The 12,192-nt window shown below is 40.3% G+C and overlaps 1 protein-coding gene across 1 annotated transcript in view; it reads left to right on the forward strand.

The window, feature by feature from the left end:
• PPM1H (protein phosphatase, Mg2+/Mn2+ dependent 1H) overlaps nt 1-12,192 on the forward strand; it is a 128,369-nt gene that overhangs the window by 91,793 nt on the left and 24,384 nt on the right. The gene's annotated exons all lie outside the window — the stretch shown is intronic.

A 12,192-nucleotide genomic window follows, 5' to 3' on the forward strand; every position in this document is an offset into this window, starting at 1 on the left:
GCAGCACATTTTTGAGCTGCTACAATCAGGAGAATTACTCTGCAGCTTTATCTGTGAACGTTCAGCACCATGTATTATGGTACTTAATGGCCCCTTGAGTCATTTGGGGTGCATTGCAGGGAAATTTTTGTGATGCCAGAACTGGCCCATAAGGAACAAGAAATAGGCCTCCATTGTTGAACACAGGAACTATCTATAGCTGTTTCATAGCATTATCAGAGTAATATTAAGAAGTATGGCAAAAAGCTAGTTTTCTAACATTCATATAATTATCTTCTCCAACACTTGAAACATTGGAATCAAGAATAATGTCCCTGGTTGCAGATCAAATGTAAGATTGGCACCAACCTTTCTGTTCTTTTCAGTGTTAGCAGTATACTGGTGGTGTTGCTAGGTTCCTGAATATTTCATTTGCAGCTATGGAATTCCATCAGACTAGGCATGTGTTTGTGACTGTGTCCATTTTCCAGAATCTGAAAAGCAGTCATTCTGTATTGATTAATTTCTTGTAGATATCCACTGTATAATACTGTGGGAAGGTACAGTAACTCAGTGGTAGGGCACATATGTTCCATGTAGTTTCAGCCACAAACCTGTTCTAAAACCAGATTGGAAAGGATCTAAACAAAAGGAGTCAGTCAAGTGATGCAAAGACTTCACAACTACAAATTCATTGTCCGTCTTCTGTTCAGTCCCACATGGGACTGCTCATGCACAGACCTGCTGATTGGTGAGGTTTTAAAGCTAAAAATCTGCTAGGGGGCGCATGTCTCTCAAGTGCACATGCGCAGCGTTTCCCACCGAACACATTACTGGGAGATGACAGCCCCTCACTCTCAGTTCCTTCTTTGCCACCAACCAGGAAGGTTCTTGATTGTTCTGCTTTTGACTAGAAGGGAAGAGAAAGATTAAAATACTGAAAGAAATGGCAGGAAAAGCCTTATTTAAGAGATGCACTACGTGTGCTACTAAAATAACAACAGCAGACAGGCACTCTGTTGGTAGGGAATGCCTGGGGAAGGGCATAACATTCAGGCCTGTGAACATTGCTGCAAGTTTACCCTCAAGATCAGAGCTGAGAGAGCCACCAGGCTAAATGCGCTCCTTTGGGAAAGAGCTTTGAAAGCCTCTGATGTCTCCAAAATTACTTTCCCTTCATCATCAAGAAGCGGGGATCAGTCTACCACCCAGAGCTATGTGTCGATCCCGACGGCCAATTTACCTGTGCAGATCTGACATCCGTCAACTCGTTTAACCGCTTCAGGGTCACCCACTTCAGAGCCGACTCAAAGTCATCACCGACACCATGCCCTGGAGACCCAGAGCCTCACTGAGATTCCCCAGATCTGACAACCACCTTCGAAGTCCCATGGGTTTTTACAAAATGTATGGCTGTAGTGGTGGCATATTTGAGAAAACAGTGCTGTTCAGTCTGTCCCTGCTTTGACAATTGGTTGATCTCAGCCTCATCAGGTGAACTGCTAGAGAGGCATGTTGGTCTGGTGGTTGACACCTGCAAGCATTTGGGCTTAGTAGTACATTTTTAAAAATCATCTCTTATACCCTCTGAATTCATTGGAGCCATTTGTGACAGTGTTACTAATAGAGGCTTTTTACCTCAAGAGAGAGCAAATAGAATCAAAAGGATGGTGGGACAAATTAATTGTTGTAGATTTCAATCGACTCGGACCATCCAAACCCTACTGGAACTTATGGCTCCTACTACATTGGTGACACTGATGGCAAGGTTACACGTGCGTATGTTGCTGCTATGGTTCTTGTCTGTTCATGACTTTGAAACACAGGGACAAAATAGGAAATATTCAATCCCTAGGTCAGTTATTAAGTCCCTGGATTATTGGAGAGATGACAGACATCTCTTGTAGGGGATAGAATTTGGTTCACCCCAAATAAATGTTACTGAATCCACTGACACCTCCACATTGGGTTGGGGTGCTCACTGCAGCTCACTCAGCACCCATGGGAAATGGCTGAGACATGAAAGGTTGTTACACATTAATGTCCTTGAATTGAGAGCCATTCGTTATGCCCTTATTGCTTTTGCAGATATCGTAAAACAGAAAAGAGTCCAGGTGCTGATAGACAACGTACTGCTATGTTTTATCTCAACAAGCAAGGAGGCCCCACTTCCAGAATATTATGCGAAGCAATTCTTATCTGGAAGTGGGCAGTGGAAAGAGGCACCTCTATACAGGTGGTACACATACCAGGCACTATGAACGTAGTAGTGTATAAGTTGAGCAGACTCAATTCAGAAAACCATGAATGGTCCCTTACAGCTACTTATCTAGAACAGGTGTTTCAGGAGTGGGGCTTTCCCAATATAGATCTGTTTGCAAAGGAAGGGAACCAGAAGGCGCCAAGGTTTTGCTCCAGGGGAGGCATAGGGTCACAATTCTTTGGGGGATGCCTTCCAGTTAACCTGGAAGAGGCATCTCTTTTATGCCTTTCCACCCATCCCACTAATCGCCAGGACAATCAGCAAAATTTAGAAGGACAGACCAAATATGATTTTGATAACACCATTTTGACCCAGACAGCCATGGTTCCAACATGTGATGCAACTGTCCAAGGGCCCACTGTGGCATTTCGGGTCAGAACCAGACCTCTTAACCGACAAGGGGGTTTGGTATCACGACCTACTCAGACTGAAGCTGACAGCATGGCACATAACTGGACAAGGAAACTGTCTGAGAGCGTAACAGAGATTGTTCTCAATTCTGGAAGGGAAAACACTAGGAAATCTTATGCGTTCAAATGGGAATGATTTAGTACATGGGCCAAACAGAAAAGACTGGACCCCTTTGACTGGGATACACTTCTGGGTAGTAGTTTATGCGAAAGAGATCTTGGAGTAAGAGTGGACTGTCAACTAAATATGAGCAGTCAGTGTGATGTGGTGGAACAAAGGCAAACTCAGTCTTGGGTTGTATCAAAAGGGCCATCGCATCGAAATTGCAGGAGGTCATAGTCCCTCTCTATACTGCCTTAGTCAGGCAGCACCTGGAGTACTGTGTGCAGTTCTGGAGGCCTCACTACAAAAAGGATGTGGATAAAATTGAGAGGGTGCCGAAGAGAGCGACGAGAATGATCAGGCATCTGGAGACTGAGCCCTACGAGGAAACGCTGAGGGCCTTGGGAATGTTTAGTTTGGAGAAAAGGAGATTGAGGGGAGACATGATTGCTTTCTTTAAATATTTGAAAGGCTGTCATTTGGAGGAGGGCAAGGAGCTGTTCCAGTGGGCAGCAGAGGATAGGACTCAAAGCAACGGGCTTAAATTATATGCAGAAAGGTACCGGCTGGATATTAGGAAAAACTTTTTCATGGTCAGAGTAGTTCAAAGGTGGAACCAGCTACCTAGGGAGGTGGTGAGCTCCCCTTCACTGGCAGTTTTAAAGAAGAAGCTGGATGAATATTTGTCAGGGATGCTTTAGGCTCATCCTGCATTGGGCAAGGGGTTCGACTAGAAGGTCTGTATGGCCCCTTCCAACTCTGTGATTCTGTGACTGCCAGTTGTCTGACATATTAAAATTTTTATTATCACTTAAAAATGAAGGTCTTTCTAATTCTTCTATTATTAAAAGCTGCTGTATCAGCTTTTCACCCTAGAATTAATGGGAAAATGGTGTTTTCACATAATATCTCAAAATCATTCCTTAAGGGCCTATAGAACTTATTCCCACCTATCCAAGAAATTGTACCTCAGGCTTCCGGCTTGGGAATCATGGTGGTCTGACGCAGTTTGGGGAGCTGAGCTGTCCAAGTTGCTGTTTGTCAGGGCTGGTGGGGTGCTAGATCGCCCACGGCCCCCTGCTCTCAGGCGGAGAGCAGGCAAGAATGCTTGAGACCCCGAGGGCGTGTAGATCTCAGCTGAGGGGGGGTTCTGTGCAAAGGATTCCCTCCCAGCCTTGAGGTCCCGCTCTAAGAAGGTTGGCAGAAATCTCTACAGCAGCTTTGGAGTCATTGAGTTGGCATAGGATTGCCGTACCCAAGCTTCAGTAACTAATTTGGACTAATTTGAACATCTGAAACAGTGATTACAACCCAGAAAAGACCCGGCAAGGTAAAGATCGCAATCTCTTCTACGAGTTTGAAATTGGACTAGAGGATTTTAATTCAAGCAGAAAGCTGAAGTAGAAAGTTTAAAAGGACTAATTAAGTTCACCCCGGTAAAAGAATTGTATGAGAAGAAGCTTTTAGAAAAGAATTAGAGGCGAAGAAAGGATTATTATTTACATACCTGTGGTTTAAAGAGATAGCGAACTGTGGGAACGGAGAAACATCGCGAGAGAAAGTAGCGGTGCGACGACGGGGAAGGAACAGGAAGTGTGTCATAAACATCGAGATGCAAGGCTAGAGCGGCTGTGAAGGAAAAGGCGGAAGTGGAAGTGCGCCATTTTGAAAGAGGGCAAGGGCAAGCCCTTATTGCAACCGGAAGTGGGCCATCTTGGAGAAGGGTAAGGGCAAAGCTTCGATTTAAAACCATAGAGAAAAGACGCCTGCCATTTTGGCTACAGTTAAAGCGCTAACTTTTGGACAAAATACTAATAAAACAAGAAATTTAATTTGGGAACTTAAATATTTAAGCCACGGAATTGCGAAAGAGAGCAGACTTGTGGGAGCGGAGCAAATCAAGCCCCACAATGTCGAAAAAGGACTGGCAGTCGGCATTTGATAATTTGGATAAGAAAGTGGCTGAAGGCAACAAAGAACTAAAAGGTGTAATACAAGAGATGATGAAGGATCTCAAGGAGACAATTAAATCTGAAGTGGCGGAGTTAACAAAGAGTATCGACGAGGTCAAGAAGGAACTACAGACGATGCAGCAAAAAGTTAATGAGGTGGAAGAAAAGACAGAGAAGCTAACCACATTTAAAGCAGAAACCACAGGCTTGAATGAAAGAGTGGCGGTGATGGAATGTAAATATATGGAGAGACAACTTAGATTTCGTGGCGTTCCGGAGAAGGAGGGGAAGGTAGCCCAAGAACAGATATCGGAAATATTAGCAGAATTCTTGAATAAAACCATGGAAGAGATCGTAAGACATGTGGACGTGGCGTACAGAATTAATTCAAGATATGCAACTCAAAAAAATCTGCCTAGAGATATGATTGTGCAGTTTACTACCAAAAAAATGAAAGAAGACATTGTGAGGAAGCAATTTCAAAACCCACCGGTAATGGAAGGAAAAAAGGTGAGAATAATGAAGGAGTTACCTAAAAAAATCCTAATAGAAAGGAAAAAATATAGAGATCTGACTCAGATTTTGAAAGAGTTGAATATAAGATATAGATGGGAGATTCCAGAGGGTCTGAGTTTTGAATTTCAAGCAATTAGGAGAACTATCAGATCGCGGCATGAGATGGAGATGTTCTTGTTGGACAATGGTAAAGACTTACCTAAAAGACCCAGAATTTGATTATGGAGTGTAAAGTAATATTATGGAATGTAAACGGACTTAACTCACCTTCCAAACGTAAAACTATTTTTCATTGGCTATCCAAGCAATGTTGTAATATAATTTGTTTACAAGAGACCCATGTTAAAAAACAAGATCAAAAGTACTTAAAAAATTACAAATTAGGAAAAGAATTTGTCGCCGCAGCAAAACAGAAAAAAAGGTGAGTTGTGTTATATATCAAGGAGGAGCTGCAACCTAAAATGATATTTAGTGACTCTGAAGCCAGATACCTTGCGGTGGAAATTATTTGGAACTCCCAAAAGACACTAATAGTAGGGATTTATGCACCAAATGGAGCTAAAGACAGTTTTTTAAAAGAATTACAGAAGCAACTAGACGGAGTGACTTATTCACAAATAATCCTGGCAGGGGACTTTAATGGAGTGGTAAACTTACAGGAAGATAAGAAAACAAAGGGGACTCAAAAGAAACGGGGATTATTGCCAAAATCTTTTTTTGAAATACAAAAACAAGAAAATTTGGAGGATGTGTGGAGAAGAAATAACTCCAAAGCCAAGCAATTTACCTATTGTTCGGCAAGGCACTCATCACTATCGAGAATTGATATGATCTGGGCCTCTAAGGAATTGGCAATATGGACTAAAGAGGTTGAAATTATGCCCAAAGTAAGCTCAGATCACAATCCAGTTATGTGGAGATTTGGGAAATGTATTAAAAAATTTAGATGGAGAATTAACGAAGATTTACTGCAACAGGAGGGCAATCTAGATTTGTTACAGAAAGAAACCATATTTTTTATACAATATAATTTGGATAAATCTGTACCAACGTATAAAGTATGGGATACGTACAAAGCTGTAATGAGAGGTGTCTTAATGGACTTAAATGCGACAGACAAAAAAAGAAAAGAAGAAAAAAGGAAAGAAATTCAGGAAAAGATAAAAATCAAAGAGACTCAATTAAAGAAAAGACTGGGGGAAAAGAAACTACACCTGGAGATAAAGATTCTGCAACAACAATTAAAAGCAATGGACAACAAAGAATTGGAATGGGAATTGAAGAAACTAAAACAAAAAAACATTTGAGGGTGCCAACAAGCCGGGGAAATATTTAGCTTGGCAGTTAAAGAAGAGGAGGGAAAAAAGAGTGATAACTAAGATTATAGAAGAAGATAAGACGCTAATGGATCAATCAGCCACAAGTAGAGCATTTTAAAAATTTTATGCCAAATTATATCAGAGTAAAGTGGTAAAGGAGGATAGTATTGATCAATATTTAAGCAAAATTGACTTACCAAAGCTATCTGAGAAGTGGAAGCGAAAACTAAATGCTGAAATAACAGAAACAGAAATTATGGATGCAATACAGTCGACTAAATTGGGGAAGGCACCAGGACCTGATGGAATAATGGCTAAATTTTATAAAGTAATGGCAAAAGAGGTGGTGCCTTTCCTGAAAAAAGTGATGAATGGGATCTTAAAGGGACAAAAGATTCCGGAAACCTGGAATGAGGCTAATATATCACTGATTCCAAAAGAAGAACAGGACCTGTGTAATGTAAAAAAATTATCGACCTATATCACTGTTAAATAATGATTACAAGATTTTTGCGAAAATATTGGCGGAAAGGCTGAAGGAATGGCTGGCTGAATTTATTGCAGAAGAGCAAGCAGGATTTTTACCAAACAGATTAAAGACAATCTAAGGACTGTAATAAATGCAATAGAATATTATGACAGACACTGTGAAAAGGAAGTTGGTTTCTTTTTTATGGATGCAGAGAAAGCTTTTGACAATTTAAATTGGAATTTTATGTTCGCCACAATGGAGAAGTTACAGATCGGAAAAGAGTTCATCCAAGCGGTAAGAACTATATATAAAGACCAGTGTGCAGCAATCGTAGTAAATGACGAATTAACTAAGAAACTGGAAATACGGAAGGGTACAAGGCAAGGTTGCCCATTGTCTCCACTGTTGTTTGTCTTGATATTGGAAATTTTACTGATGCAGATACGAGAAGACGATGCCATAAGAGGTTTGAAGATTAAGGGATTTACATACAAAGTCAGAGCTTTTGCGGATGATGTAATGGTTATTGTAGAGGATCCAATCCAAAATATGCCAAGATTGTTGGATAAGATAAAAGAATTTGGTGATTTGGCTTGATTTTATGTTAACAAAAGAAAATCTGAGATATTATGTAAGAATATGGTGAAACAAAGACAACAAGAATTAACGGAAATTACCAACTGTGAGGTAACACATAAAGTAAAATATTTAGGAATAGAGCTTACTGCTAAAAATATTGACTTATTCAAGAACAATTATGAAAAGCTGTGGCAACAAATTGATAGAGACTTAATCAAATGGAATAAGTTGAATATGTCGTGGCTAGGAAGAATAGCAGTAATTAAAATGAATGTACTTCCACGAATTATGTTTTTACTGCAAACAATACCAATAATAAGAGACAACAAGCAATTTGACAAGTGGCAAAGGAAAATATCGGACTTTGTATGGGCAGGGAAGAAGCCTCAAGTGAAGATGAAAGTCTTATGTGATGCCAAAGAAAGAGGGGGATTACAATTACGAAATATAAGACTATACCATGAAGCAATATGTTTGGTGTGGCTTAAAGAATGGATGTTGTTAGAGAATCTTAAACTCTTAACTCTCGAAGGATATAAAAAAATTTTTGGTTGGCATGCGTACTTATGGTACGCTAAAATTAAAGCGGACTCTATGTTTCTGCATCATTATATTAGGCGAAGTCTCTTCACGGTCTGGCAAAAATATAAAAAATATTTGGATGAAGGTATCCCGACGTGCGTGGTGCCAATGGAAGCCATTGACCCGAGGATAATTTATAATAGGGAACAATGTGTGTCATATAAAGAGGTGTTGAAAATGGAGCAGAATATGATTAAGCTTAAAACAGAAGATGAAGTATCTTATTACGGATGGTTCCAATATAGGCAGATTAAAGACTTATATGATTCGGATCGTATAAAATCGGGATTTAAATGGAAAAATTAGGAATTGGAAGACTGTATACTACAAGAAGGCAAGAAAAAGATTTCTAAAGTTTATAAGATCTTGTTAAAATGGTATACAGAAGACGAAACTGTTAAAGTCCAGATGGTGAAGTGGGCTATAAACTGCAATAGAGACATAACAATGGAGGCATGGGAATACTTATGGAAAAATACATTGAAGATATCGACTTGTACTAATATTAAAGAAAATGTTTACAAGATGATATATAGATGGTACTTAACGCCGAAGAAAATAGCATATGGGAATAACAAAATGTCAGATAAGTGCTGGAAATGTAAAAACCATGAAGGTTCATTATATCATGTGTGGTGGACCTGTGAGGTAGCAAAGCAGTTCTGGGGAGATAATATAGAAGCTATGACTGCAATTTTACAAATTCAAATAAATAAGAACCCAGAACTGCTGTTGTTGAATTTGAATATGGAGGGGATTCCCAGGCAATATAGAACATTACTATTTTACATGACAACAGCGGCGAGAATTTTATACTCCCAGAAGTGGAAGACTTTCCACGTCTTAATGGGTGATGTAGCAGGCGTGTCTGAAAAGCAACATCATAAGGTAAATGCCCCTGAGGAAGTCTTATGACGAAGAACTAAAGAAGTAAAGAGAAGTCTTGCTGGCTGCGGTTCCGGGCTTGTTCCATTTGGGTGTTCTTCATCAACACCTCGGATTCTTCTTTACCTACAGAAAGAGAAAACAGAAGAAAAAGCAATACCTACTTTGGAAATTCTTCAATAACAACCTTAGGACTTACCTGGTTGATTTCCATCTGCCTGTATACGCCCGAGTCCTCGGACGGGGACTCTGTCAGATACACATGTATTATTCTTGTGATATGAGTTATCAGTATATAAGTGATGTATGAGTCATATGTATGAGTTGTATGTGTTATTAGACTTATAGTCTTAATAAGAGATTCATGAATTCTTGAGTAAGAGTGATTATTAATATTTCTTTACCCTCTGGCTACTTACCACTTTAGACTACATGGTCTTCATCAGATACATTCATGAATCACTATGCCCTGGGTGTGATGGAGAGGAGAGAATTAGCAGTTGGACAGGCTGTACTCCATTCACTCTTTCAATGAAGAACACACCCACCTTCAGGGTAAGAAGCTTGTGAGTCTTCCATGTGGGACCGCACAGAAGATGGACAATGAAAAGAGAGTTGCACTTACCGTAACTGTTGTTCATTGACGTCTTCTGTGCAGGCACACGTACCCTCCCTCCTACCCCACTGTGCTTCTTCAATACTTACCTTGTGAGGCTCAGGAGAAACTGATGAGGGGGCACTGTCTCCCAGTAGTGTGTTCAGTGAGAAATGCCACACATGCACACTGGAGAGAGGTGCACCCCCTAGAGGATTTTTAGCTTTAAAACCTCACTGATTGGCAGGCCTGCACATGCGCAGTCCCATGTGTTCTTGCACAGAAGGCATCAATGAACAACAGTTTCAGTAAGTGCAACTCTCTTCTTTTCTGCATGTTATTGTACTATAAGCATGAAGACCCATATACAGGTGGTTTCCATGGAGAGTGAAGGTTTGATTTCCCTGTTAGAAAAGAGATGCTCTATTTTTTTCACAGTAAATATAGTGATAACTGAATAAAGTTTCTAAATGGAAATAGATGCATTGATAACTGATATTATAACCACTTGATAAATATTCAGATGTTTCTCAAGAAGCAGTTCCTAGGTTTATCTTGTATACAGCAGCTGTTTCAAGATTAGAAAAACATAATTGCCTTAACTGACAGAGGCAATGAAATGGGACATCACCTGAAAGTAGTTTTATTAGCCAGTATTAGCAGTTTCCTGGGTGATTTTGTTTGGTTTGTTAGCAGCATATACATTCAGTGTATCTATTGATGCTCTTAACAAGTATGTAAATGACGCATGTGTTTTCTTTAACTTGCTCATTTGCTTGGGCTTATTTGAACAAAACTAGGGTTTAAAATGAGCTCAAATCATGGAAGTTGTTTCTATACATCTATGATGTTGCTCTGAATTTGGAAAATGGAACACCTGTGCTTTATTCTTGAACGGCACTGCATCACAGAATTGTCCTTTACTAAGCATGTATGAGGATGCTGCATGCATGAATGGTCACTGAATGATGAACTGTGCATCCAGGGCAGTGTTTCATCCTGGAATGGGGTAGAAATACAATGCCTCTTAGAAGAGATGGATTTATTCGATTGAGTGATCAGATGGGACCGAGTCTAGGCATCCATTCTCGCCTCATAAGTGATAAGCCCTCCCCAGAAAAGCAGACTTCTTCATAGCACATGCCCAGCCTAGTGCAGGACATGAGGGGTGGGTTGGGTCCAAGCTGATATGAAGAACCACACTGAGATGCTTTGCCCTATAATATATCCCAAGTACACGCCATGTGGAATTATGAGCAAATTGTCTCAGACTGGTTAATAATAAACAAAAGCAGCTGCTCTAACAACTGAAAAATGGGTAACTGCAGAATAACACTTGCAGTAGGTCAAAAGTGGGTGAAGTCAGCGAGAAAAACAACAACTCCTAAGTATGGACTTCAGCAATTTGTTAATAAGTTCATTACCTGAAGATGGGTGCACGTGTGGGTACCACAATGCATCCTTAGCATGTTGAGCCAAGCACGTATATCCAGGGCAATGAACTAAACTTGGGTCAAAGTGTCTGGTTTATACAAGGGTCCTGTCTTGGAACTGTGCTCAGAAGAGAAACTGCTTACTGAAGGAAAAGAGGTTTTATATCCTTAACCAGACTTCAGATCTAAGAAGAAAATGACAAAAATGGGTCAAGGAGTGAAATAAACAATAACAGCAATAAACCTTCATAAGCCTGCCTGCCTATGGATTTCTGTCTTTTGAAGGGAGATTTGAGAGGAAAATAATCTTTCAGAAAATGGAAAAGGGCCAAAGAAAATTATACTACACACAATCCTAGATGCTTGATAGGGAGGAAGACTATCAGGGAAGGCTAGCCTGGCAAAGATTCCAGAGGGGAAGGGAAATAATTCAATGTAAGATAAAGTTCCAGGAGTCTGGGAGGAGAGCCAGCAATTAAGGTGGGGTAGACAGTATTGAAAGCAGAACCAGCATCCCAATTGAAGGGGCGGGATTGCTCATTTTATAGGCTTGGAGGTTTGAGGTTTTGGTTCTCACTGGAAGATTTTAAATTTAGGGGAGTAAAAGTTTTAGGGGATAAAAGAAATTCCAATTACGGGCACAGTATGTTATATGCTGTGTTAGATTACTAAAGTGGAGTGATTAGATTACCAGCCCAGAGTATCAGATTGGGGCTGGTTTAACAAAGACTGAGAAGAGGCTTGATGGTTTTCTCAGGGTTTTGATTGAGTTCTATTGGGAAATGGAGGAAGTTTAGTCAAGTAGGGAGGTTTGTTTATTGACCAGCCAACTTGAATCAGTAATTCATATCCAGGGTTGTGAGGTAGTTCTAGAGACTTTGAGATAAAAGGTCTTGTCTAATTGTCCTCTTCGGCAGGCAGAGTGCAAATCCTGCCTACAACAGTGTCCCTTACAGTAGTGGTTTTAGGGTCACAGTCCAAAGTCAAAGTCCAGGATCTGGTAACATAATCCAGAAGCAAAGTCCAAATGGCAGTTCAGGATCTCAGTTCAGGTTCATCTGAAGTGAGCTGTGGTTCACAAAAGCTCATACACTACCACTAATT

This window comes from Eublepharis macularius, chromosome 9 (genome assembly GCF_028583425.1).
Source record: "Eublepharis macularius isolate TG4126 chromosome 9, MPM_Emac_v1.0, whole genome shotgun sequence".
Lineage (NCBI taxonomy): Eukaryota > Metazoa > Chordata > Lepidosauria > Squamata > Eublepharidae > Eublepharis > Eublepharis macularius.